Source organism: Pungitius pungitius, chromosome 14 (assembly GCF_949316345.1).
Source record: "Pungitius pungitius chromosome 14, fPunPun2.1, whole genome shotgun sequence".
Taxonomy (NCBI): domain Eukaryota; kingdom Metazoa; phylum Chordata; class Actinopteri; order Perciformes; family Gasterosteidae; genus Pungitius; species Pungitius pungitius.
The window spans coordinates 19,149,869-19,173,097 of NC_084913.1; the positions used below are offsets into that span (position 1 = coordinate 19,149,869).

General features: G+C 44.6%; 30 non-coding genes across 30 annotated transcripts; all 30 read left to right on the top strand.

Moving 5' to 3' along the window:
* The first annotated feature begins 50 nt into the window (after positions 1-50).
* On the top strand, positions 51-214 carry LOC134104183 (U1 spliceosomal RNA). Its single transcript, XR_009941630.1, has one exon. It is a non-coding gene; the product is annotated as a U1 spliceosomal RNA (small nuclear RNA).
* A 1,052-nt stretch (positions 215-1,266) lies between these two features.
* Positions 1,267-1,382, top strand: LOC134104462 (U5 spliceosomal RNA). The gene has a single exon (XR_009941875.1). It is a non-coding gene; the product is annotated as a U5 spliceosomal RNA (small nuclear RNA).
* Positions 1,383-1,917: 535 nt separating this feature from the next.
* LOC134104320 (U2 spliceosomal RNA) lies at positions 1,918-2,108 on the top strand. The gene has a single exon (XR_009941755.1). It is a non-coding gene; the product is annotated as a U2 spliceosomal RNA (small nuclear RNA).
* Positions 2,109-2,367: 259 nt separating this feature from the next.
* Positions 2,368-2,531, top strand: LOC134104184 (U1 spliceosomal RNA). Its single transcript, XR_009941631.1, has one exon. It is a non-coding gene; the product is annotated as a U1 spliceosomal RNA (small nuclear RNA).
* Positions 2,532-3,583: 1,052 nt separating this feature from the next.
* On the top strand, positions 3,584-3,699 carry LOC134104463 (U5 spliceosomal RNA). The gene has a single exon (XR_009941876.1). It is a non-coding gene; the product is annotated as a U5 spliceosomal RNA (small nuclear RNA).
* A 535-nt stretch (positions 3,700-4,234) lies between these two features.
* Positions 4,235-4,425, top strand: LOC134104364 (U2 spliceosomal RNA). The gene has a single exon (XR_009941795.1). It is a non-coding gene; the product is annotated as a U2 spliceosomal RNA (small nuclear RNA).
* Positions 4,426-4,684: 259 nt separating this feature from the next.
* LOC134104185 (U1 spliceosomal RNA) lies at positions 4,685-4,848 on the top strand. The gene has a single exon (XR_009941632.1). It is a non-coding gene; the product is annotated as a U1 spliceosomal RNA (small nuclear RNA).
* Positions 4,849-5,900: 1,052 nt separating this feature from the next.
* Positions 5,901-6,016, top strand: LOC134104464 (U5 spliceosomal RNA). The gene has a single exon (XR_009941877.1). It is a non-coding gene; the product is annotated as a U5 spliceosomal RNA (small nuclear RNA).
* A 535-nt stretch (positions 6,017-6,551) lies between these two features.
* Positions 6,552-6,742, top strand: LOC134104365 (U2 spliceosomal RNA). The gene has a single exon (XR_009941796.1). It is a non-coding gene; the product is annotated as a U2 spliceosomal RNA (small nuclear RNA).
* Positions 6,743-7,001: 259 nt separating this feature from the next.
* Positions 7,002-7,165, top strand: LOC134104187 (U1 spliceosomal RNA). Its single transcript, XR_009941634.1, has one exon. It is a non-coding gene; the product is annotated as a U1 spliceosomal RNA (small nuclear RNA).
* Positions 7,166-8,217: 1,052 nt separating this feature from the next.
* LOC134104467 (U5 spliceosomal RNA) lies at positions 8,218-8,333 on the top strand. The gene has a single exon (XR_009941879.1). It is a non-coding gene; the product is annotated as a U5 spliceosomal RNA (small nuclear RNA).
* Positions 8,334-8,868: 535 nt separating this feature from the next.
* LOC134104376 (U2 spliceosomal RNA) lies at positions 8,869-9,059 on the top strand. Its single transcript, XR_009941806.1, has one exon. It is a non-coding gene; the product is annotated as a U2 spliceosomal RNA (small nuclear RNA).
* Positions 9,060-9,318: 259 nt separating this feature from the next.
* LOC134104188 (U1 spliceosomal RNA) lies at positions 9,319-9,482 on the top strand. Its single transcript, XR_009941635.1, has one exon. It is a non-coding gene; the product is annotated as a U1 spliceosomal RNA (small nuclear RNA).
* Positions 9,483-10,545: 1,063 nt separating this feature from the next.
* On the top strand, positions 10,546-10,661 carry LOC134104468 (U5 spliceosomal RNA). The gene has a single exon (XR_009941880.1). It is a non-coding gene; the product is annotated as a U5 spliceosomal RNA (small nuclear RNA).
* Positions 10,662-11,284: 623 nt separating this feature from the next.
* LOC134104321 (U2 spliceosomal RNA) lies at positions 11,285-11,475 on the top strand. The gene has a single exon (XR_009941756.1). It is a non-coding gene; the product is annotated as a U2 spliceosomal RNA (small nuclear RNA).
* A 259-nt stretch (positions 11,476-11,734) lies between these two features.
* On the top strand, positions 11,735-11,898 carry LOC134104190 (U1 spliceosomal RNA). The gene has a single exon (XR_009941636.1). It is a non-coding gene; the product is annotated as a U1 spliceosomal RNA (small nuclear RNA).
* Positions 11,899-12,947: 1,049 nt separating this feature from the next.
* LOC134104469 (U5 spliceosomal RNA) lies at positions 12,948-13,063 on the top strand. Its single transcript, XR_009941881.1, has one exon. It is a non-coding gene; the product is annotated as a U5 spliceosomal RNA (small nuclear RNA).
* Positions 13,064-13,597: 534 nt separating this feature from the next.
* LOC134104322 (U2 spliceosomal RNA) lies at positions 13,598-13,788 on the top strand. The gene has a single exon (XR_009941757.1). It is a non-coding gene; the product is annotated as a U2 spliceosomal RNA (small nuclear RNA).
* A 259-nt stretch (positions 13,789-14,047) lies between these two features.
* Positions 14,048-14,211, top strand: LOC134104191 (U1 spliceosomal RNA). The gene has a single exon (XR_009941637.1). It is a non-coding gene; the product is annotated as a U1 spliceosomal RNA (small nuclear RNA).
* A 1,063-nt stretch (positions 14,212-15,274) lies between these two features.
* Positions 15,275-15,390, top strand: LOC134104470 (U5 spliceosomal RNA). The gene has a single exon (XR_009941882.1). It is a non-coding gene; the product is annotated as a U5 spliceosomal RNA (small nuclear RNA).
* A 534-nt stretch (positions 15,391-15,924) lies between these two features.
* On the top strand, positions 15,925-16,115 carry LOC134104323 (U2 spliceosomal RNA). The gene has a single exon (XR_009941758.1). It is a non-coding gene; the product is annotated as a U2 spliceosomal RNA (small nuclear RNA).
* A 259-nt stretch (positions 16,116-16,374) lies between these two features.
* Positions 16,375-16,538, top strand: LOC134104192 (U1 spliceosomal RNA). Its single transcript, XR_009941638.1, has one exon. It is a non-coding gene; the product is annotated as a U1 spliceosomal RNA (small nuclear RNA).
* A 1,063-nt stretch (positions 16,539-17,601) lies between these two features.
* On the top strand, positions 17,602-17,717 carry LOC134104471 (U5 spliceosomal RNA). The gene has a single exon (XR_009941883.1). It is a non-coding gene; the product is annotated as a U5 spliceosomal RNA (small nuclear RNA).
* Positions 17,718-18,251: 534 nt separating this feature from the next.
* On the top strand, positions 18,252-18,442 carry LOC134104324 (U2 spliceosomal RNA). Its single transcript, XR_009941759.1, has one exon. It is a non-coding gene; the product is annotated as a U2 spliceosomal RNA (small nuclear RNA).
* Positions 18,443-18,701: 259 nt separating this feature from the next.
* LOC134104193 (U1 spliceosomal RNA) lies at positions 18,702-18,865 on the top strand. The gene has a single exon (XR_009941639.1). It is a non-coding gene; the product is annotated as a U1 spliceosomal RNA (small nuclear RNA).
* Positions 18,866-19,928: 1,063 nt separating this feature from the next.
* On the top strand, positions 19,929-20,044 carry LOC134104473 (U5 spliceosomal RNA). Its single transcript, XR_009941885.1, has one exon. It is a non-coding gene; the product is annotated as a U5 spliceosomal RNA (small nuclear RNA).
* Positions 20,045-20,578: 534 nt separating this feature from the next.
* Positions 20,579-20,769, top strand: LOC134104325 (U2 spliceosomal RNA). The gene has a single exon (XR_009941760.1). It is a non-coding gene; the product is annotated as a U2 spliceosomal RNA (small nuclear RNA).
* Positions 20,770-21,028: 259 nt separating this feature from the next.
* On the top strand, positions 21,029-21,192 carry LOC134104194 (U1 spliceosomal RNA). The gene has a single exon (XR_009941640.1). It is a non-coding gene; the product is annotated as a U1 spliceosomal RNA (small nuclear RNA).
* A 1,063-nt stretch (positions 21,193-22,255) lies between these two features.
* On the top strand, positions 22,256-22,371 carry LOC134104474 (U5 spliceosomal RNA). Its single transcript, XR_009941886.1, has one exon. It is a non-coding gene; the product is annotated as a U5 spliceosomal RNA (small nuclear RNA).
* A 667-nt stretch (positions 22,372-23,038) lies between these two features.
* LOC134104326 (U2 spliceosomal RNA) lies at positions 23,039-23,229 on the top strand. The gene has a single exon (XR_009941761.1). It is a non-coding gene; the product is annotated as a U2 spliceosomal RNA (small nuclear RNA).

A 23,229-nucleotide genomic window follows, 5' to 3' on the forward strand; every position in this document is an offset into this window, starting at 1 on the left:
CCAAGTGCTCTGTTTGGGAATACCACTCCTGTCTCTGTCACTACCAACTTATACTTACCTGGCAGGGGAGATACCATGATCACAAAGGTGGTTCACCCAGGGCGAGGCTCAGCCATTGCACTCCGGCTGTGTTGACCACTGCGAATTCCTCAAATGTGGGAATCTCGACTGCATAATTTGTGGTAGTGGGGGACTGCGTCCGCGCTCTCCCCTGATATTAGTGTCAAAGAAAAACCAGTGCTTTCCACTTGGACACATCTCTTTCAACTACTGTTGGTCCCCAAGATTGAGCCTCTTTGCCAACAATGGACCAGTATACTCACCACTGGAGTGTTAAACCACTGAGTGATTGTCTGAATTAACAGTAAACCAACAACATTTCAGGAGGGCCTTACAATTTTTGATTGAAAAAAAATCAATGACTTTTGAGGTTTGTTTTTGGGTGATTCCATTTTCGGACAGAGGTGCCTGAAAGTGAAATCACTGTCTGAATTCAAAGTGAATTCAACAAGAGTTCATCAGGAGCTTGCACGTGTGTGCTCGTGTGCATGCTCTACCCATGGTGGCCCTGAGCTTGTGTGTGAAGTTTGCAGAGTGCGGCTGTCAGTCCAAGAATTTGTGAAACCGACCACTACAAACCGGGAAATGAGTTTGGATTTTGCCTGCAACTCTGTCTTGGTTGGTGCTGGGCTGCTGAAATTTGGACCAGCTCCTCCCGGGGCCCTCAGGGGGGCCACTGTAGATTTTGGGCCCAATAGGAGGTTCCCCTGGGGAAGCTCCCATTGACTCCCATTCAGTCCGAGTGTGTGTGTGTGTGTGCGTGCACGTGTGTACTTGCGTGCATGCTCTTCCCGTGGTGGCCCTGAGCCTGTGTGTGAAGTTTTCAGAGTGTTTTTGTGGTAGTTGGGGACTGCGTCCGCACTCTCCACTGATATTAGTGTCAAAGAAAAACCAGTGCTTTTAACTTGCACACATCTCTTTGAACTACTGTTGGTCCCCAAGATTGAGCTTCTTTGCCAACAATGGACCTGTTTACTCACCACTGGAGTGTTAAATCACTGAATGATTGTCTGAATTCACAGTAAACCAACAACATTTCAGGAGGGCCTTACAATTTTTGATTGAAAAGAAATCATAGATTTTTTGAGGAAAGGGGGCTGGGAAATGGGTTAGGCTTTGGACACCCGCAGCTCAACCACTCCCTACCGCAAGAGGGATTACTTGTTCCACAGGGATATAGGGCTGCCTTTCACCTGATTGTGCTACTGACTTTGGTTTCTCTTCAATACGCATAAGTCTTTCGCCTTTTACTAAAGACTTCCGTGGAGAGGAACAACAATGAGTTGACCTTATTTTTTGCCAGGCTCTGCTATTTGGCTAAGCCTCATGTACTTGTAAGAAAAATAAATTAGTAGGATGGAAGAGCCTGTCATTTGAGTAAACTTATTCCTGGAGTCTCTGGTTGAGCTTTGGATCAAGTCTCAAATTACTGTCTGAATTTAGAGTGAAATCAAGATTTAGGCAGGAGCTTACACTTTTGATTGCAAAAAAAACGAATGATTTTTGAGGGCTGTTTGGGGTTAGTTCCATTTTTAGACAGAGGTGCCTAAAAGTGAAATCACTCTCTGAATTATAAGTGAATTCAACAAGAGTTCATCAAGAGCTTACACTTTTGATTGGAAGGAATCAACAAGAGTTCATCAAGAGCTTACACTTTTGATTGGAAGGAATCAACAAGAGTTCATCAAGAGCTTACACTTTTGATTGGAAGGAAATCAAAGATTTTTAAGAATACAGGCTGCGTGGGGAGTGGGATGTTAAGTAACAGGCGACTGCCACGCCCATTTGTATGAGCCGCACCCCGACATTTGAGAGATGCGCTAGTCCGTTGGGTCTGGAGGCAAACATTCATGTGTCATCGCTTCTCGGCCTTTTGGCTAAGATCAAGTGTAGTATCTGTTCTTATCAGTTTAATATCTGATATGTCCTCTATATGAGGACTACATATTAAGCCGATTTTTAGCTCTGGGAGATGAAAAAGGGGCTTGCTCTGCTCACTCCAAGCATTGACCCGGTATTGCAGCACTTCCGGGAACGGTGCAACCTTTATCTTGTGAAAAAAATAACTGGTGACCCAATTCATTGGTGTAGTCTAGGTAGTTGGTTTGCCTCTGTGTACAAGTCTCAACTGGCTGAGACTTTTGGCAAGCAACTGATATGTTTACTCATCAATTGTGCCTTTATTTTGCATTTCACACTGATCACTGATTTTAAATTCACTGATCTGTGAGGACGGTGCCATCTGGGAACCGTCACCCCAAGTGCTCTGTTTGGGAATACCACTCCTGTCTCTGTCACTACCAACTTATACTTACCTGGCAGGGGAGATACCATGATCACAAAGGTGGTTCACCCAGGGCGAGGCTCAGCCATTGCACTCCGGCTGTGTTGACCACTGCGAATTCCTCAAATGTGGGAATCTCGACTGCATAATTTGTGGTAGTGGGGGACTGCGTCCGCGCTCTCCCCTGATATTAGTGTCAAAGAAAAACCAGTGCTTTCCACTTGGACACATCTCTTTCAACTACTGTTGGTCCCCAAGATTGAGCCTCTTTGCCAACAATGGACCAGTATACTCACCACTGGAGTGTTAAACCACTGAGTGATTGTCTGAATTAACAGTAAACCAACAACATTTCAGGAGGGCCTTACAATTTTTGATTGAAAAAAAATCAATGACTTTTGAGGTTTGTTTTTGGGTGATTCCATTTTCGGACAGAGGTGCCTGAAAGTGAAATCACTGTCTGAATTCAAAGTGAATTCAACAAGAGTTCATCAGGAGCTTGCACGTGTGTGCTCGTGTGCATGCTCTACCCATGGTGGCCCTGAGCTTGTGTGTGAAGTTTGCAGAGTGCGGCTGTCAGTCCAAGAATTTGTGAAACCGACCACTACAAACCGGGAAATGAGTTTGGATTTTGCCTGCAACTCTGTCTTGGTTGGTGCTGGGCTGCTGAAATTTGGACCAGCTCCTCCCGGGGCCCTCAGGGGGGCCACTGTAGATTTTGGGCCCAATAGGAGGTTCCCCTGGGGAAGCTCCCATTGACTCCCATTCAGTCCGAGTGTGTGTGTGTGTGTGCGTGCACGTGTGTACTTGCGTGCATGCTCTTCCCGTGGTGGCCCTGAGCCTGTGTGTGAAGTTTTCAGAGTGTTTTTGTGGTAGTTGGGGACTGCGTCCGCACTCTCCACTGATATTAGTGTCAAAGAAAAACCAGTGCTTTTAACTTGCACACATCTCTTTGAACTACTGTTGGTCCCCAAGATTGAGCTTCTTTGCCAACAATGGACCTGTTTACTCACCACTGGAGTGTTAAATCACTGAATGATTGTCTGAATTCACAGTAAACCAACAACATTTCAGGAGGGCCTTACAATTTTTGATTGAAAAGAAATCATAGATTTTTTGAGGAAAGGGGGCTGGGAAATGGGTTAGGCTTTGGACACCCGCAGCTCAACCACTCCCTACCGCAAGAGGGATTACTTGTTCCACAGGGATATAGGGCTGCCTTTCACCTGATTGTGCTACTGACTTTGGTTTCTCTTCAATACGCATAAGTCTTTCGCCTTTTACTAAAGACTTCCGTGGAGAGGAACAACAATGAGTTGACCTTATTTTTTGCCAGGCTCTGCTATTTGGCTAAGCCTCATGTACTTGTAAGAAAAATAAATTAGTAGGATGGAAGAGCCTGTCATTTGAGTAAACTTATTCCTGGAGTCTCTGGTTGAGCTTTGGATCAAGTCTCAAATTACTGTCTGAATTTAGAGTGAAATCAAGATTTAGGCAGGAGCTTACACTTTTGATTGCAAAAAAAACGAATGATTTTTGAGGGCTGTTTGGGGTTAGTTCCATTTTTAGACAGAGGTGCCTAAAAGTGAAATCACTCTCTGAATTATAAGTGAATTCAACAAGAGTTCATCAAGAGCTTACACTTTTGATTGGAAGGAATCAACAAGAGTTCATCAAGAGCTTACACTTTTGATTGGAAGGAATCAACAAGAGTTCATCAAGAGCTTACACTTTTGATTGGAAGGAAATCAAAGATTTTTAAGAATACAGGCTGCGTGGGGAGTGGGATGTTAAGTAACAGGCGACTGCCACGCCCATTTGTATGAGCCGCACCCCGACATTTGAGAGATGCGCTAGTCCGTTGGGTCTGGAGGCAAACATTCATGTGTCATCGTTTCTCGGCCTTTTGGCTAAGATCAAGTGTAGTATCTGTTCTTATCAGTTTAATATCTGATATGTCCTCTATATGAGGACTACATATTAAGCCGATTTTTAGCTCTGGGAGATGAAAAAGGGGCTTGCTCTGCTCACTCCAAGCATTGACCCGGTATTGCAGCACTTCCGGGAACGGTGCAACCTTTATCTTGTGAAAAAAATAACTGGTGACCCAATTCATTGGTGTAGTCTAGGTAGTTGGTTTGCCTCTGTGTACAAGTCTCAACTGGCTGAGACTTTTGGCAAGCAACTGATATGTTTACTCATCAATTGTGCCTTTATTTTGCATTTCACACTGATCACTGATTTTAAATTCACTGATCTGTGAGGACGGTGCCATCTGGGAACCGTCACCCCAAGTGCTCTGTTTGGGAATACCACTCCTGTCTCTGTCACTACCAACTTATACTTACCTGGCAGGGGAGATACCATGATCACAAAGGTGGTTCACCCAGGGCGAGGCTCAGCCATTGCACTCCGGCTGTGTTGACCACTGCGAATTCCTCAAATGTGGGAATCTCGACTGCATAATTTGTGGTAGTGGGGGACTGCGTCCGCGCTCTCCCCTGATATTAGTGTCAAAGAAAAACCAGTGCTTTCCACTTGGACACATCTCTTTCAACTACTGTTGGTCCCCAAGATTGAGCCTCTTTGCCAACAATGGACCAGTATACTCACCACTGGAGTGTTAAACCACTGAGTGATTGTCTGAATTAACAGTAAACCAACAACATTTCAGGAGGGCCTTACAATTTTTGATTGAAAAAAAATCAATGACTTTTGAGGTTTGTTTTTGGGTGATTCCATTTTCGGACAGAGGTGCCTGAAAGTGAAATCACTGTCTGAATTCAAAGTGAATTCAACAAGAGTTCATCAGGAGCTTGCACGTGTGTGCTCGTGTGCATGCTCTACCCATGGTGGCCCTGAGCTTGTGTGTGAAGTTTGCAGAGTGCGGCTGTCAGTCCAAGAATTTGTGAAACCGACCACTACAAACCGGGAAATGAGTTTGGATTTTGCCTGCAACTCTGTCTTGGTTGGTGCTGGGCTGCTGAAATTTGGACCAGCTCCTCCCGGGGCCCTCAGGGGGGCCACTGTAGATTTTGGGCCCAATAGGAGGTTCCCCTGGGGAAGCTCCCATTGACTCCCATTCAGTCCGAGTGTGTGTGTGTGTGTGCGTGCACGTGTGTACTTGCGTGCATGCTCTTCCCGTGGTGGCCCTGAGCCTGTGTGTGAAGTTTTCAGAGTGTTTTTGTGGTAGTTGGGGACTGCGTCCGCACTCTCCACTGATATTAGTGTCAAAGAAAAACCAGTGCTTTTAACTTGCACACATCTCTTTGAACTACTGTTGGTCCCCAAGATTGAGCTTCTTTGCCAACAATGGACCTGTTTACTCACCACTGGAGTGTTAAATCACTGAATGATTGTCTGAATTCACAGTAAACCAACAACATTTCAGGAGGGCCTTACAATTTTTGATTGAAAAGAAATCATAGATTTTTTGAGGAAAGGGGGCTGGGAAATGGGTTAGGCTTTGGACACCCGCAGCTCAACCACTCCCTACCGCAAGAGGGATTACTTGTTCCACAGGGATATAGGGCTGCCTTTCACCTGATTGTGCTACTGACTTTGGTTTCTCTTCAATACGCATAAGTCTTTCGCCTTTTACTAAAGACTTCCGTGGAGAGGAACAACAATGAGTTGACCTTATTTTTTGCCAGGCTCTGCTATTTGGCTAAGCCTCATGTACTTGTAAGAAAAATAAATTAGTAGGATGGAAGAGCCTGTCATTTGAGTAAACTTATTCCTGGAGTCTCTGGTTGAGCTTTGGATCAAGTCTCAAATTACTGTCTGAATTTAGAGTGAAATCAAGATTTAGGCAGGAGCTTACACTTTTGATTGCAAAAAAAACGAATGATTTTTGAGGGCTGTTTGGGGTTAGTTCCATTTTTAGACAGAGGTGCCTAAAAGTGAAATCACTCTCTGAATTATAAGTGAATTCAACAAGAGTTCATCAAGAGCTTACACTTTTGATTGGAAGGAATCAACAAGAGTTCATCAAGAGCTTACACTTTTGATTGGAAGGAATCAACAAGAGTTCATCAAGAGCTTACACTTTTGATTGGAAGGAAATCAAAGATTTTTAAGAATACAGGCTGCGTGGGGAGTGGGATGTTAAGTAACAGGCGACTGCCACGCCCATTTGTATGAGCCGCACCCCGACATTTGAGAGATGCGCTAGTCCGTTGGGTCTGGAGGCAAACATTCATGTGTCATCGTTTCTCGGCCTTTTGGCTAAGATCAAGTGTAGTATCTGTTCTTATCAGTTTAATATCTGATATGTCCTCTATATGAGGACTACATATTAAGCCGATTTTTAGCTCTGGGAGATGAAAAAGGGGCTTGCTCTGCTCACTCCAAGCATTGACCCGGTATTGCAGCACTTCCGGGAACGGTGCAACCTTTATCTTGTGAAAAAAATAACTGGTGACCCAATTCATTGGTGTAGTCTAGGTAGTTGGTTTGCCTCTGTGTACAAGTCTCAACTGGCTGAGACTTTTGGCAAGCAACTGATATGTTTACTCATCAATTGTGCCTTTATTTTGCATTTCACACTGATCACTGATTTTAAATTCACTGATCTGTGAGGACGGTGCCATCTGGGAACCGTCACCCCAAGTGCTCTGTTTGGGAATACCACTCCTGTCTCTGTCACTACCAACTTATACTTACCTGGCAGGGGAGATACCATGATCACAAAGGTGGTTCACCCAGGGCGAGGCTCAGCCATTGCACTCCGGCTGTGTTGACCACTGCGAATTCCTCAAATGTGGGAATCTCGACTGCATAATTTGTGGTAGTGGGGGACTGCGTCCGCGCTCTCCCCTGATATTAGTGTCAAAGAAAAACCAGTGCTTTCCACTTGGACACATCTCTTTCAACTACTGTTGGTCCCCAAGATTGAGCCTCTTTGCCAACAATGGACCAGTATACTCACCACTGGAGTGTTAAACCACTGAGTGATTGTCTGAATTAACAGTAAACCAACAACATTTCAGGAGGGCCTTACAATTTTTGATTGAAAAAAAATCAATGACTTTTGAGGTTTGTTTTTGGGTGATTCCATTTTCGGACAGAGGTGCCTGAAAGTGAAATCACTGTCTGAATTCAAAGTGAATTCAACAAGAGTTCATCAGGAGCTTGCACGTGTGTGCTCGTGTGCATGCTCTACCCATGGTGGCCCTGAGCTTGTGTGTGAAGTTTGCAGAGTGCGGCTGTCAGTCCAAGAATTTGTGAAACCGACCACTACAAACCGGGAAATGAGTTTGGATTTTGCCTGCAACTCTGTCTTGGTTGGTGCTGGGCTGCTGAAATTTGGACCAGCTCCTCCCGGGGCCCTCAGGGGGGCCACTGTAGATTTTGGGCCCAATAGGAGGTTCCCCTGGGGAAGCTCCCATTGACTCCCATTCAGTCCGAGTGTGTGTGTGTGTGTGCGTGCACGTGTGTACTTGCGTGCATGCTCTTCCCGTGGTGGCCCTGAGCCTGTGTGTGAAGTTTTCAGAGTGTTTTTGTGGTAGTTGGGGACTGCGTCCGCACTCTCCACTGATATTAGTGTCAAAGAAAAACCAGTGCTTTTAACTTGCACACATCTCTTTGAACTACTGTTGGTCCCCAAGATTGAGCTTCTTTGCCAACAATGGACCTGTTTACTCACCACTGGAGTGTTAAATCACTGAATGATTGTCTGAATTCACAGTAAACCAACAACATTTCAGGAGGGCCTTACAATTTTTGATTGAAAAGAAATCATAGATTTTTTGAGGAAAGGGGGCTGGGAAATGGGTTAGGCTTTGGACACCCGCAGCTCAACCACTCCCTACCGCAAGAGGGATTACTTGTTCCACAGGGATATAGGGCTGCCTTTCACCTGATTGTGCTACTGACTTTGGTTTCTCTTCAATACGCATAAGTCTTTCGCCTTTTACTAAAGACTTCCGTGGAGAGGAACAACAATGAGTTGACCTTATTTTTTGCCAGGCTCTGCTATTTGGCTAAGCCTCATGTACTTGTAAGAAAAATAAATTAGTAGGATGGAAGAGCCTGTCATTTGAGTAAACTTATTCCTGGAGTCTCTGGTTGAGCTTTGGATCAAGTCTCAAATTACTGTCTGAATTTAGAGTGAAATCAAGATTTAGGCAGGAGCTTACACTTTTGATTGCAAAAAAACCGAATGATTTTTGAGGGCTGTTTGGGGTTAGTTCCATTTTTAGACAGAGGTGCCTAAAAGTGAAATCACTCTCTGAATTATAAGTGAATTCAACAAGAGTTCATCAAGAGCTTACACTTTTGATTGGAAGGAATCAACAAGAGTTCATCAAGAGCTTACACTTTTGATTGGAAGGAATCAACAAGAGTTCATCAAGAGCTTACACTTTTGATTGGAAGGAAATCAAAGATTTTTAAGAATACAGGCTGCGTGGGGAGTGGGATGTTAAGTAACAGGCGACTGCCACGCCCATTTGTATGAGCCGCACCCCGACATTTGAGAGATGCGCTAGTCCGTTGGGTCTGGAGGCAAACATTCATGTGTCATCGCTTCTCGGCCTTTTGGCTAAGATCAAGTGTAGTATCTGTTCTTATCAGTTTAATATCTGATATGTCCTCTATATGAGGACTACATATTAAGCCGATTTTTAGCTCTGGGAGATGAAAAAGGGGATTGCTCTGCTCACTCCAAGCATTGACCCGGTATTGCAGCACTTCCGGGAACGGTGCAACCTTTATCTTGTGAAAAAAATAACTGGTGACCCAATTCATTGGTGTAGTCTAGGTAGTTGGTTTGCCTCTGTGTACAAGTCTCAACTGGCTGAGACTTTTGGCAAGCAACTGATATGTTTACTCATCAATTGTGCCTTTATTTTGCATTTCACACTGATCACTGATTTTAAATTCACTGATCTGTGAGGACGGTGCCATCTGGGAACCGTCACCCCAAGTGCTCTGTTTGGGAATACCACTCCTGTCTCTGTCACTACCAACTTATACTTACCTGGCAGGGGAGATACCATGATCACAAAGGTGGTTCACCCAGGGCGAGGCTCAGCCATTGCACTCCGGCTGTGTTGACCACTGCGAATTCCTCAAATGTGGGAATCTCGACTGCATAATTTGTGGTAGTGGGGGACTGCGTCCGCGCTCTCCCCTGATATTAGTGTCAAAGAAAAACCAGTGCTTTCCACTTGGACACATCTCTTTCAACTACTGTTGGTCCCCAAGATTGAGCCTCTTTGCCAACAATGGACCAGTATACTCACCACTGGAGTGTTAAACCACTGAGTGATTGTCTGAATTAACAGTAAACCAACAACATTTCAGGAGGGCCTTACAATTTTTGATTGAAAAAAAATCAATGACTTTTGAGGTTTGTTTTTGGGTGATTCCATTTTCGGACAGAGGTGCCTGAAAGTGAAATCACTGTCTGAATTCAAAGTGAATTCAACAAGAGTTCATCAGGAGCTTGCACGTGTGTGCTCGTGTGCATGCTCTACCCATGGTGGCCCTGAGCTTGTGTGTGAAGTTTGCAGAGTGCGGCTGTCAGTCCAAGACAGGTCTCCAAGAATTTGTGAAACCGACCACTACAAACCGGGAAATGAGTTTGGATTTTGCCTGCAACTCTGTCTTGGTTGGTGCTGGGCTGCTGAAATTTGGACCAGCTCCTCCCGGGGCCCTCAGGGGGGCCACTGTAGATTTTGGGCCCAATAGGAGGTTCCCCTGGGGAAGCTCCCATTGACTCCCATTCAGTCCGAGTGTGTGTGTGTGTGCGTGCATGTGTGTACTTGCGTGCATGCTCTTCCCGTGGTGGCCCTGAGCCTGTGTGTGAAGTTTTCAGAGTGTTTTTGTGGTAGTTGGGGACTGCGTCCGCACTCTCCACTGATATTAGTGTCAAAGAAAAACCAGTGCTTTTAACTTGCACACATCTCTTTGAACTACTGTTGGTCCCCAAGATTGAGCTTCTTTGCCAACAATGGACCTGTTTACTCACCACTGGAGTGTTAAATCACTGAATGATTGTCTGAATTCACAGTAAACCAACAACATTTCAGGAGGGCCTTACAATTTTTGATTGAAAAGAAATCATAGATTTTTTGAGGAAAGGGGGCTGGGAAATGGGTTAGGCTTTGGACACCCGCAGCTCAACCACTCCCTACCGCAAGAGGGATTACTTGTTCCACAGGGATATAGGGCTGCCTTTCACCTGATTGTGCTACTGACTTTGGTTTCTCTTCAATACGCATAAGTCTTTCGCCTTTTACTAAAGACTTCCGTGGAGAGGAACAACAATGAGTTGACCTTATTTTTTGCCAGGCTCTGCTATTTGGCTAAGCCTCATGTACTTGTAAGAAAAAGAAATTAGTAGGATGGAAGAGCCTGTCATTTGAGTAAACTTATTCCTGGAGTCTCTGGTTGAGCTTTGGATCAAGTCTCAAATTACTGTCTGAATTTAGAGTGAAATCAAGATTTAGGCAGGAGCTTACACTTTTGATTGCAAAAAAACCGAATGATTTTTGAGGGCTGTTTGGGGTTAGTTCCATTTTTAGACAGAGGTGCCTAAAAGTGAAATCACTCTCTGAATTATAAGTGAATTCAACAAGAGTTCATCAAGAGCTTACACTTTTGATTGGAAGGAATCAACAAGAGTTCATCAAGAGCTTACACTTTTGATTGGAAGGAATCAACAAGAGTTCATCAAGAGCTTACACTTTTGATTGGAAGGAATCAACAAGAGTTCATCAAGAGCTTACACTTTTGATTGGAAGGAATCAACAAGAGTTCATCAAGAGCTTACACTTTTGATTGGAAGGAAATCAAAGATTTTTAAGAATACAGGCTGCGTGGGGAGTGGGATGTTAAGTAACAGGCGACTGCCACGCCCATTTGTATGAGCCGCACCCCGACATTTGAGAGATGCGCTAGTCCGTTGGGTCTGGAGGCAAACATTCATGTGTCATCGCTTCTCGGCCTTTTGGCTAAGATCAAGTGTAGTATCTGTTCTTATCAGTTTAATATCTGATATGTCCTCTATATGAGGACTACATATTAAGCCGATTTTTAGCTCTGGGAGATGAAAAAGGGGCTTGCTCTGCTCACTCCAAGCATTGACCCGGTATTGCAGCACTTCCGGGAACGGTGCAACCTTTATCTTGTGAAAAAAATAACTGGTGACCCAATTCATTGGTGTAGTCTAGGTAGTTGGTTTGCCTCTGTGTACAAGTCTCAACTGGCTGAGACTTTTGGCAAGCAACTGATATGTTTACTCATCAATTGTGCCTTTATTTTGCATTTCACACTGATCACTGATTTTAAATTCACTGATCTGTGAGGACGGTGCCATCTGGGAACCGTCACCCCAAGTGCTCTGTTTGGGAATACCACTCCTGTCTCTGTCACTACCAACTTATACTTACCTGGCAGGGGAGATACCATGATCACAAAGGTGGTTCACCCAGGGCGAGGCTCAGCCATTGCACTCCGGCTGTGTTGACCACTGCGAATTCCTCAAATGTGGGAATCTCGACTGCATAATTTGTGGTAGTGGGGGACTGCGTCCGCGCTCTCCCCTGATATTAGTGTCAAAGAAAAACCAGTGCTTTCCACTTGGACACATCTCTTTCAACTACTGTTGGTCCCCAAGATTGAGCCTCTTTGCCAACAATGGACCAGTATACTCACCACTGGAGTGTTAAACCACTGAGTGATTGTCTGAATTAACAGTAAACCAACAACATTTCAGGAGGGCCTTACAATTTTTGATTGAAAAAAAACAATGACTTTTGAGGTTTGTTTTTGGGTGATTCCATTTTCGGACAGAGGTGCCTGAAAGTGAAATCACTGTCTGAATTCAAAGTGAATTCAACAAGAGTTCATCAGGAGCTTGCACGTGTGTGCTCGTGTGCATGCTCTACCCATGGTGGCCCTGAGCTTGTGTGTGAAGTTTGCAGAGTGCGGCTGTCAGTCCAAGAATTTGTGAAACCGACCACTACAAACCGGGAAATGAGTTTGGATTTTGCCTGCAACTCTGTCTTGGTTGGTGCTGGGCTGCTGAAATTTGGACCAGCTCCTCCCGGGGCCCTCAGGGGGGCCACTGTAGATTTTGGGCCCAATAGGAGGTTCCCCTGGGGAAGCTCCCATTGACTCCCATTCAGTCCGAGTGTGTGTGTGTGTGCGTGCATGTGTGTACTTGCGTGCATGCTCTTCCCGTGGTGGCCCTGAGCCTGTGTGTGAAGTTTTCAGAGTGTTTTTGTGGTAGTTGGGGACTGCGTCCGCACTCTCCACTGATATTAGTGTCAAAGAAAAACCAGTGCTTTTAACTTGCACACATCTCTTTGAACTACTGTTGGTCCCCAAGATTGAGCTTCTTTGCCAACAATGGACCTGTTTACTCACCACTGGAGTGTTAAATCACTGAATGATTGTCTGAATTCACAGTAAACCAACAACATTTCAGGAGGGCCTTACAATTTTTGATTGAAAAGAAATCATAGATTTTTTGAGGAAAGGGGGCTGGGAAATGGGTTAGGCTTTGGACACCCGCAGCTCAACCACTCCCTACCGCAAGAGGGATTACTTGTTCCACAGGGATATAGGGCTGCCTTTCACCTGATTGTGCTACTGACTTTGGTTTCTCTTCAATACGCATAAGTCTTTCGCCTTTTACTAAAGACTTCCGTGGAGAGGAACAACAATGAGTTGACCTTATTTTTTGCCAGGCTCTGCTATTTGGCTAAGCCTCATGTACTTGTAAGAAAAAGAAATTAGTAGGATGGAAGAGCCTGTCATTTGAGTAAACTTATTCCTGGAGTCTCTGGTTGAGCTTTGGATCAAGTCTCAAATTACTGTCTGAATTTAGAGTGAAATCAAGATTTAGGCCGGAGCTTACACTTTTGATTGCAAAAAAACGAATGATTTTTGAGGGCTGTTTGGGGTTAGTTCCATTTTAAGACAGAGGTGCCTAAAAGTGAAATCACTCTCTGAATTAGAAGTGAATTCAACAAGAGTTAATCAAGAGCTTACACTTTTGATTGGAAGGAATCAACAAGAGTTCATCAAGAGCTTACACTTTTGATTGGAAGGAATCAACAAGAGTTCATCAAGAGCTTACACTTTTGATTGGAAGGAAATCAAAGATTTTTAAGAATACAGGCTGCGTGGGGAGTGGGATGTTAAGTAACAGGCGACTGCCACGCCCATTTGTATGAGCCGCACCCCGACATTTGAGAGATGCGCTAGTCCGTTGGGTCTGGAGGCAAACATTCATGTGTCATCGCTTCTCGGCCTTTTGGCTAAGATCAAGTGTAGTATCTGTTCTTATCAGTTTAATATCTGATATGTCCTCTATATGAGGACTACATATTAAGCCGATTTTTAGCTCTGGGAGATGAAAAAGGGGCTTGCTCTGCTCACTCCAAGCATTGACCCGGTATTGCAGCACTTCCGGGAACGGTGCAACCTTTATCTTGTGAAAAAAATAACTGGTGACCCAATTCATTGGTGTAGTCTAGGTAGTTGGTTTGCCTCTGTGTACAAGTCTCAACTGGCTGAGACTTTTGGCAAGCAACTGATATGTTTACTCATCAATTGTGCCTTTATTTTGCATTTCACACTGATCACTGATTTTAAATTCACTGATCTGTGAGGACGGTGCCATCTGGGAACCGTCACCCCAAGTGCTCTGTTTGGGAATACCACTCCTGTCTCTGTCACTACCAACTTATACTTACCTGGCAGGGGAGATACCATGATCACAAAGGTGGTTCACCCAGGGCGAGGCTCAGCCATTGCACTCCGGCTGTGTTGACCACTGCGAATTCCTCAAATGTGGGAATCTCGACTGCATAATTTGTGGTAGTGGGGGACTGCGTCCGCGCTCTCCCCTGATATTAGTGTCAAAGAAAAACCAGTGCTTTCCACTTGGACACATCTCTTTCAACTACTGTTGGTCCCCAAGATTGAGCCTCTTTGCCAACAATGGACCAGTATACTCACCACTGGAGTGTTAAACCACTGAGTGATTGTCTGAATTAACAGTAAACCAACAACATTTCAGGAGGGCCTTACAATTTTTGATTGAAAAAAAATCAATGACTTTTGAGGTTTGTTTTTGGGTGATTCCATTTTCGGACAGAGGTGCCTGAAAGTGAAATCACTGTCTGAATTCAAAGTGAATTCAACAAGAGTTCATCAGGAGCTTGCACGTGTGTGCTCGTGTGCATGCTCTACCCATGGTGGCCCTGAGCTTGTGTGTGAAGTTTGCAGAGTGCGGCTGTCAGTCCAAGACAGGTCTCCAAGAATTTGTGAAACCGACCACTACAAACCGGGAAATGAGTTTGGATTTTGCCTGCAACTCTGTCTTGGTTGGTGCTGGGCTGCTGAAATTTGGACCAGCTCCTCCCGGGGCCCTCAGGGGGGCCACTGTAGATTTTGGGCCCAATAGGAGGTTCCCCTGGGGAAGCTCCCATTGACTCCCATTCAGTCCGAGTGTGTGTGTGTGTGCGTGCACGTGTGTACTTGCGTGCATGCTCTTCCCGTGGTGGCCCTGAGCCTGTGTGTGAAGTTTTCAGAGTGTTTTTGTGGTAGTTGGGGACTGCGTCCGCACTCTCCACTGATATTAGTGTCAAAGAAAAACCAGTGCTTTTAACTTGCACACATCTCTTTGAACTACTGTTGGTCCCCAAGATTGAGCTTCTTTGCCAACAATGGACCTGTTTACTCACCACTGGAGTGTTAAATCACTGAATGATTGTCTGAATTCACAGTAAACCAACAACATTTCAGGAGGGCCTTACAATTTTTGATTGAAAAGAAATCATAGATTTTTTGAGGAAAGGGGGCTGGGAAATGGGTTAGGCTTTGGACAGCCGCAGCTCAACCACTCCCTACCGCAAGAGGGATTACTTGTTCCACAGGGATATAGGGCTGCCTTTCACCTGATTGTGCTACTGACTTTGGTTTCTCTTCAATACGCATAAGTCTTTCGCCTTTTACTAAAGACTTCCGTGGAGAGGAACAACAATGAGTTGACCTTATTTTTTGCCAGGCTCTGCTATTTGGCTAAGCCTCATGTACTTGTAAGAAAAAGAAATTAGTAGGATGGAAGAGCCTGTCATTTGAGTAAACTTATTCCTGGAGTCTCTGGTTGAGCTTTGGATCAAGTCTCAAATTACTGTCTGAATTTAGAGTGAAATCAAGATTTAGGCCGGAGCTTACACTTTTGATTGCAAAAAAACGAATGATTTTTGAGGGCTGTTTGGGGTTAGTTCCATTTTAAGACAGAGGTGCCTAAAAGTGAAATCACTCTCTGAATTATAAGTGAATTCAACAAGAGTTAATCAAGAGCTTACACTTTTGATTGGAAGGAATCAACAAGAGTTCATCAAGAGCTTACACTTTTGATTGGAAGGAATCAACAAGAGTTCATCAAGAGCTTACACTTTTGATTGGAAGGAAATCAAAGATTTTTAAGAATACAGGCTGCGTGGGGAGTGGGATGTTAAGTAACAGGCGACTGCCACGCCCATTTGTATGAGCCGCACCCCGACATTTGAGAGATGCGCTAGTCCGTTGGGTCTGGAGGCAAACATTCATGTGTCATCGCTTCTCGGCCTTTTGGCTAAGATCAAGTGTAGTATCTGTTCTTATCAGTTTAATATCTGATATGTCCTCTATATGAGGACTACATATTAAGCCGATTTTTAGCTCTGGGAGATGAAAAAGGGGCTTGCTCTGCTCACTCCAAGCATTGACCCGGTATTGCAGCACTTCCGGGAACGGTGCAACCTTTATCTTGTGAAAAAAATAACTGGTGACCCAATTCATTGGTGTAGTCTAGGTAGTTGGTTTGCCTCTGTGTACAAGTCTCAACTGGCTGAGACTTTTGGCAAGCAACTGATATGTTTACTCATCAATTGTGCCTTTATTTTGCATTTCACACTGATCACTGATTTTAAATTCACTGATCTGTGAGGACGGTGCCATCTGGGAACCGTCACCCCAAGTGCTCTGTTTGGGAATACCACTCCTGTCTCTGTCACTACCAACTTATACTTACCTGGCAGGGGAGATACCATGATCACAAAGGTGGTTCACCCAGGGCGAGGCTCAGCCATTGCACTCCGGCTGTGTTGACCACTGCGAATTCCTCAAATGTGGGAATCTCGACTGCATAATTTGTGGTAGTGGGGGACTGCGTCCGCGCTCTCCCCTGATATTAGTGTCAAAGAAAAACCAGTGCTTTCCACTTGGACACATCTCTTTCAACTACTGTTGGTCCCCAAGATTGAGCCTCTTTGCCAACAATGGACCAGTATACTCACCACTGGAGTGTTAAACCACTGAGTGATTGTCTGAATTAACAGTAAACCAACAACATTTCAGGAGGGCCTTACAATTTTTGATTGAAAAAAAATCAATGACTTTTGAGGTTTGTTTTTGGGTGATTCCATTTTCGGACAGAGGTGCCTGAAAGTGAAATCACTGTCTGAATTCAAAGTGAATTCAACAAGAGTTCATCAGGAGCTTGCACGTGTGTGCTCGTGTGCATGCTCTACCCATGGTGGCCCTGAGCTTGTGTGTGAAGTTTGCAGAGTGCGGCTGTCAGTCCAAGACAGGTCTCCAAGAATTTGTGAAACCGACCACTACAAACCGGGAAATGAGTTTGGATTTTGCCTGCAACTCTGTCTTGGTTGGTGCTGGGCTGCTGAAATTTGGACCAGCTCCTCCCGGGGCCCTCAGGGGGGCCACTGTAGATTTTGGGCCCAATAGGAGGTTCCCCTGGGGAAGCTCCCATTGACTCCCATTCAGTCCGAGTGTGTGTGTGTGTGCGTGCACGTGTGTACTTGCGTGCATGCTCTTCCCGTGGTGGCCCTGAGCCTGTGTGTGAAGTTTTCAGAGTGTTTTTGTGGTAGTTGGGGACTGCGTCCGCACTCTCCACTGATATTAGTGTCAAAGAAAAACCAGTGCTTTTAACTTGCACACATCTCTTTGAACTACTGTTGGTCCCCAAGATTGAGCTTCTTTGCCAACAATGGACCTGTTTACTCACCACTGGAGTGTTAAATCACTGAATGATTGTCTGAATTCACAGTAAACCAACAACATTTCAGGAGGGCCTTACAATTTTTGATTGAAAAGAAATCATAGATTTTTTGAGGAAAGGGGGCTGGGAAATGGGTTAGGCTTTGGACACCCGCAGCTCAACCACTCCCTACCGCAAGAGGGATTACTTGTTCCACAGGGATATAGGGCTGCCTTTCACCTGATTGTGCTACTGACTTTGGTTTCTCTTCAATACGCATAAGTCTTTCGCCTTTTACTAAAGACTTCCGTGGAGAGGAACAACAATGAGTTGACCTTATTTTTTGCCAGGCTCTGCTATTTGGCTAAGCCTCATGTACTTGTAAGAAAAAGAAATTAGTAGGATGGAAGAGCCTGTCATTTGAGTAAACTTATTCCTGGAGTCTCTGGTTGAGCTTTGGATCAAGTCTCAAATTACTGTCTGAATTTAGAGTGAAATCAAGATTTAGGCCGGAGCTTACACTTTTGATTGCAAAAAAACGAATGATTTTTGAGGGCTGTTTGGGGTTAGTTCCATTTTAAGACAGAGGTGCCTAAAAGTGAAATCACTCTCTGAATTATAAGTGAATTCAACAAGAGTTAATCAAGAGCTTACACTTTTGATTGGAAGGAATCAACAAGAGTTCATCAAGAGCTTACACTTTTGATTGGAAGGAATCAACAAGAGTTCATCAAGAGCTTACACTTTTGATTGGAAGGAAATCAAAGATTTTTAAGAATACAGGCTGCGTGGGGAGTGGGATGTTAAGTAACAGGCGACTGCCACGCCCATTTGTATGAGCCGCACCCCGACATTTGAGAGATGCGCTAGTCCGTTGGGTCTGGAGGCAAACATTCATGTGTCATCGCTTCTCGGCCTTTTGGCTAAGATCAAGTGTAGTATCTGTTCTTATCAGTTTAATATCTGATATGTCCTCTATATGAGGACTACATATTAAGCCGATTTTTAGCTCTGGGAGATGAAAAAGGGGCTTGCTCTGCTCACTCCAAGCATTGACCCGGTATTGCAGCACTTCCGGGAACGGTGCAACCTTTATCTTGTGAAAAAAATAACTGGTGACCCAATTCATTGGTGTAGTCTAGGTAGTTGGTTTGCCTCTGTGTACAAGTCTCAACTGGCTGAGACTTTTGGCAAGCAACTGATATGTTTACTCATCAATTGTGCCTTTATTTTGCATTTCACACTGATCACTGATTTTAAATTCACTGATCTGTGAGGACGGTGCCATCTGGGAACCGTCACCCCAAGTGCTCTGTTTGGGAATACCACTCCTGTCTCTGTCACTACCAACTTATACTTACCTGGCAGGGGAGATACCATGATCACAAAGGTGGTTCACCCAGGGCGAGGCTCAGCCATTGCACTCCGGCTGTGTTGACCACTGCGAATTCCTCAAATGTGGGAATCTCGACTGCATAATTTGTGGTAGTGGGGGACTGCGTCCGCGCTCTCCCCTGATATTAGTGTCAAAGAAAAACCAGTGCTTTCCACTTGGACACATCTCTTTCAACTACTGTTGGTCCCCAAGATTGAGCCTCTTTGCCAACAATGGACCAGTATACTCACCACTGGAGTGTTAAACCACTGAGTGATTGTCTGAATTAACAGTAAACCAACAACATTTCAGGAGGGCCTTACAATTTTTGATTGAAAAAAAATCAATGACTTTTGAGGTTTGTTTTTGGGTGATTCCATTTTCGGACAGAGGTGCCTGAAAGTGAAATCACTGTCTGAATTCAAAGTGAATTCAACAAGAGTTCATCAGGAGCTTGCACGTGTGTGCTCGTGTGCATGCTCTACCCATGGTGGCCCTGAGCTTGTGTGTGAAGTTTGCAGAGTGCGGCTGTCAGTCCAAGACAGGTCTCCAAGAATTTGTGAAACCGACCACTACAAACCGGGAAATGAGTTTGGATTTTGCCTGCAACTCTGTCTTGGTTGGTGCTGGGCTGCTGAAATTTGGACCAGCTCCTCCCGGGGCCCTCAGGGGGGCCACTGTAGATTTTGGGCCCAATAGGAGGTTCCCCTGGGGAAGCTCCCATTGACTCCCATTCAGTCCGAGTGTGTGTGTGTGTGCGTGCACGTGTGTACTTGCGTGCATGCTCTTCCCGTGGTGGCCCTGAGCCTGTGTGTGAAGTTTTCAGAGTGTTTTTGTGGTAGTTGGGGACTGCGTCCGCACTCTCCACTGATATTAGTGTCAAAGAAAAACCAGTGCTTTTAACTTGCACACATCTCTTTGAACTACTGTTGGTCCCCAAGATTGAGCTTCTTTGCCAACAATGGACCTGTTTACTCACCACTGGAGTGTTAAATCACTGAATGATTGTCTGAATTCACAGTAAACCAACAACATTTCAGGAGGGCCTTACAATTTTTGATTGAAAAGAAATCATAGATTTTTTGAGGAAAGGGGGCTGGGAAATGGGTTAGGCTTTGGACACCCGCAGCTCAACCACTCCCTACCGCAAGAGGGATTACTTGTTCCACAGGGATATAGGGCTGCCTTTCACCTGATTGTGCTACTGACTTTGGTTTCTCTTCAATACGCATAAGTCTTTCGCCTTTTACTAAAGACTTCCGTGGAGAGGAACAACAATGAGTTGACCTTATTTTTTGCCAGGCTCTGCTATTTGGCTAAGCCTCATGTACTTGTAAGAAAAAGAAATTAGTAGGATGGAAGAGCCTGTCATTTGAGTAAACTTATTCCTGGAGTCTCTGGTTGAGCTTTGGATCAAGTCTCAAATTACTGTCTGAATTTAGAGTGAAATCAAGATTTAGGCCGGAGCTTACACTTTTGATTGCAAAAAAACGAATGATTTTTGAGGGCTGTTTGGGGTTAGTTCCATTTTAAGACAGAGGTGCCTAAAAGTGAAATCACTCTCTGAATTATAAGTGAATTCAACAAGAGTTAATCAAGAGCTTACACTTTTGATTGGAAGGAATCAACAAGAGTTCATCAAGAGCTTACACTTTTGATTGGAAGGAATCAACAAGAGTTCATCAAGAGCTTACACTTTTGATTGGAAGGAAATCAAAGATTTTTAAGAATACAGGCTGCGTGGGGAGTGGGATGTTAAGTAACAGGCGACTGCCACGCCCATTTGTATGAGCCGCACCCCGACATTTGAGAGATGCGCTAGTCCGTTGGGTCTGGAGGCAAACATTCATGTGTCATCGCTTCTCGGCCTTTTGGCTAAGATCAAGTGTAGTATCTGTTCTTATCAGTTTAATATCTGATATGTCCTCTATATGAGGACTACATATTAAGCCGATTTTTAGCTCTGGGAGATGAAAAAGGGGCTTGCTCTGCTCACTCCAAGCATTGACCCGGTATTGCAGCACTTCCGGGAACGGTGCAACCTTTATCTTGTGAAAAAAATAACTGGTGACCCAATTCATTGGTGTAGTCTAGGTAGTTGGTTTGCCTCTGTGTACAAGTCTCAACTGGCTGAGACTTTTGGCAAGCAACTGATATGTTTACTCATCAATTGTGCCTTTATTTTGCATTTCACACTGATCACTGATTTTAAATTCACTGATCTGTGAGGACGGTGCCATCTGGGAACCGTCACCCCAAGTGCTCTGTTTGGGAATACCACTCCTGTCTCTGTCACTACCAACTTATACTTACCTGGCAGGGGAGATACCATGATCACAAAGGTGGTTCACCCAGGGCGAGGCTCAGCCATTGCACTCCGGCTGTGTTGACCACTGCGAATTCCTCAAATGTGGGAATCTCGACTGCATAATTTGTGGTAGTGGGGGACTGCGTCCGCGCTCTCCCCTGATATTAGTGTCAAAGAAAAACCAGTGCTTTCCACTTGGACACATCTCTTTCAACTACTGTTGGTCCCCAAGATTGAGCCTCTTTGCCAACAATGGACCAGTATACTCACCACTGGAGTGTTAAACCACTGAGTGATTGTCTGAATTAACAGTAAACCAACAACATTTCAGGAGGGCCTTACAATTTTTGATTGAAAAAAAATCAATGACTTTTGAGGTTTGTTTTTGGGTGATTCCATTTTCGGACAGAGGTGCCTGAAAGTGAAATCACTGTCTGAATTCAAAGTGAATTCAACAAGAGTTCATCAGGAGCTTGCACGTGTGTGCTCGTGTGCATGCTCTACCCATGGTGGCCCTGAGCTTGTGTGTGAAGTTTGCAGAGTGCGGCTGTCAGTCCAAGACAGGTCTCCAAGAATTTGTGAAACCGACCACTACAAACCGGGAAATGAGTTTGGATTTTGCCTGCAACTCTGTCTTGGTTGGTGCTGGGCTGCTGAAATTTGGACCAGCTCCTCCCGGGGCCCTCAGGGGGGCCACTGTAGATTTTGGGCCCAATAGGAGGTTCCCCTGGGGAAGCTCCCATTGACTCCCATTCAGTCCGAGTGTGTGTGTGTGTGCGTGCACGTGTGTACTTGCGTGCATGCTCTTCCCGTGGTGGCCCTGAGCCTGTGTGTGAAGTTTTCAGAGTGTTTTTGTGGTAGTTGGGGACTGCGTCCGCACTCTCCACTGATATTAGTGTCAAAGAAAAACCAGTGCTTTTCACTTGCACACATCTCTTTGAACTACTGTTGGTCCCCAAGATTGAGCTTCTTTGCCAACAATGGACCTGTTTACTCACCACTGGAGTGTTAAATCACTGAATGATTGTCTGAATTCACAGTAAACCAACAACATTTCAGGAGGGCCTTACAATTTTTGATTGAAAAGAAATCATAGATTTTTTGAGGAAAGGGGGCTGGGAAATGGGTTAGGCTTTGGACACCCGCAGCTCAACCACTCCCTACCGCAAGAGGGATTACTTGTTCCACAGGGATATAGGGCTGCCTTTCACCTGATTGTGCTACTGACTTTGGTTTCTCTTCAATACGCATAAGTCTTTCGCCTTTTACTAAAGACTTCCGTGGAGAGGAACAACAATGAGTTGACCTTATTTTTTGCCAGGCTCTGCTATTTGGCTAAGCCTCATGTACTTGTAAGAAAAAGAAATTAGTAGGATGGAAGAGCCTGTCATTTGAGTAAACTTATTCCTGGAGTCTCTGGTTGAGCTTTGGATCAAGTCTCAAATTACTGTCTGAATTTAGAGTGAAATCAAGATTTAGGCAGGAGCTTACACTTTTGATTGCAAAAAAACCGAATGATTTTTGAGGGCTGTTTGGGGTTAGTTCCATTTTTAGACAGAGGTGCCTAAAAGTGAAATCACTCTCTGAATTATAAGTGAATTCAACAAGAGTTCATCAAGAGCTTACACTTTTGATTGGAAGGAATCAACAAGAGTTCATCAAGAGCTTACACTTTTGATTGGAAGGAATCAACAAGAGTTCATCAAGAGCTTACACTTTTGATTGGAAGGAATCAACAAGAGTTCATCAAGAGCTTACACTTTTGATTGGAAGGAATCAACAAGAGTTCATCAAGAGCTTACACTTTTGATTGGAAGGAATCAACAAGAGTTCATCAAGAGCTTACACTTTTGATTGGAAGGAAATCAAAGATTTTTAAGAATACAGGCTGCGTGGGGAGTGGGATGTTAAGTAACAGGCGACTGCCACGCCCATTTGTATGAGCCGCACCCCGACATTTGAGAGATGCGCTAGTCCGTTGGGTCTGGAGGCAAACATTCATGTGTCATCGCTTCTCGGCCTTTTGGCTAAGATCAAGTGTAGTATCTGTTCTTATCAGTTTAATATCTGATATGTCCTCTATATGAGGACTACATATTAAGCCGATTTTTAGCTCTGGGAGATGAAAAAGGGGCTTGCTCTGCTCACTCCAAGCATTGACCCGGTATTGCAGCACTTCCGGGAACGGTGCAACCTTT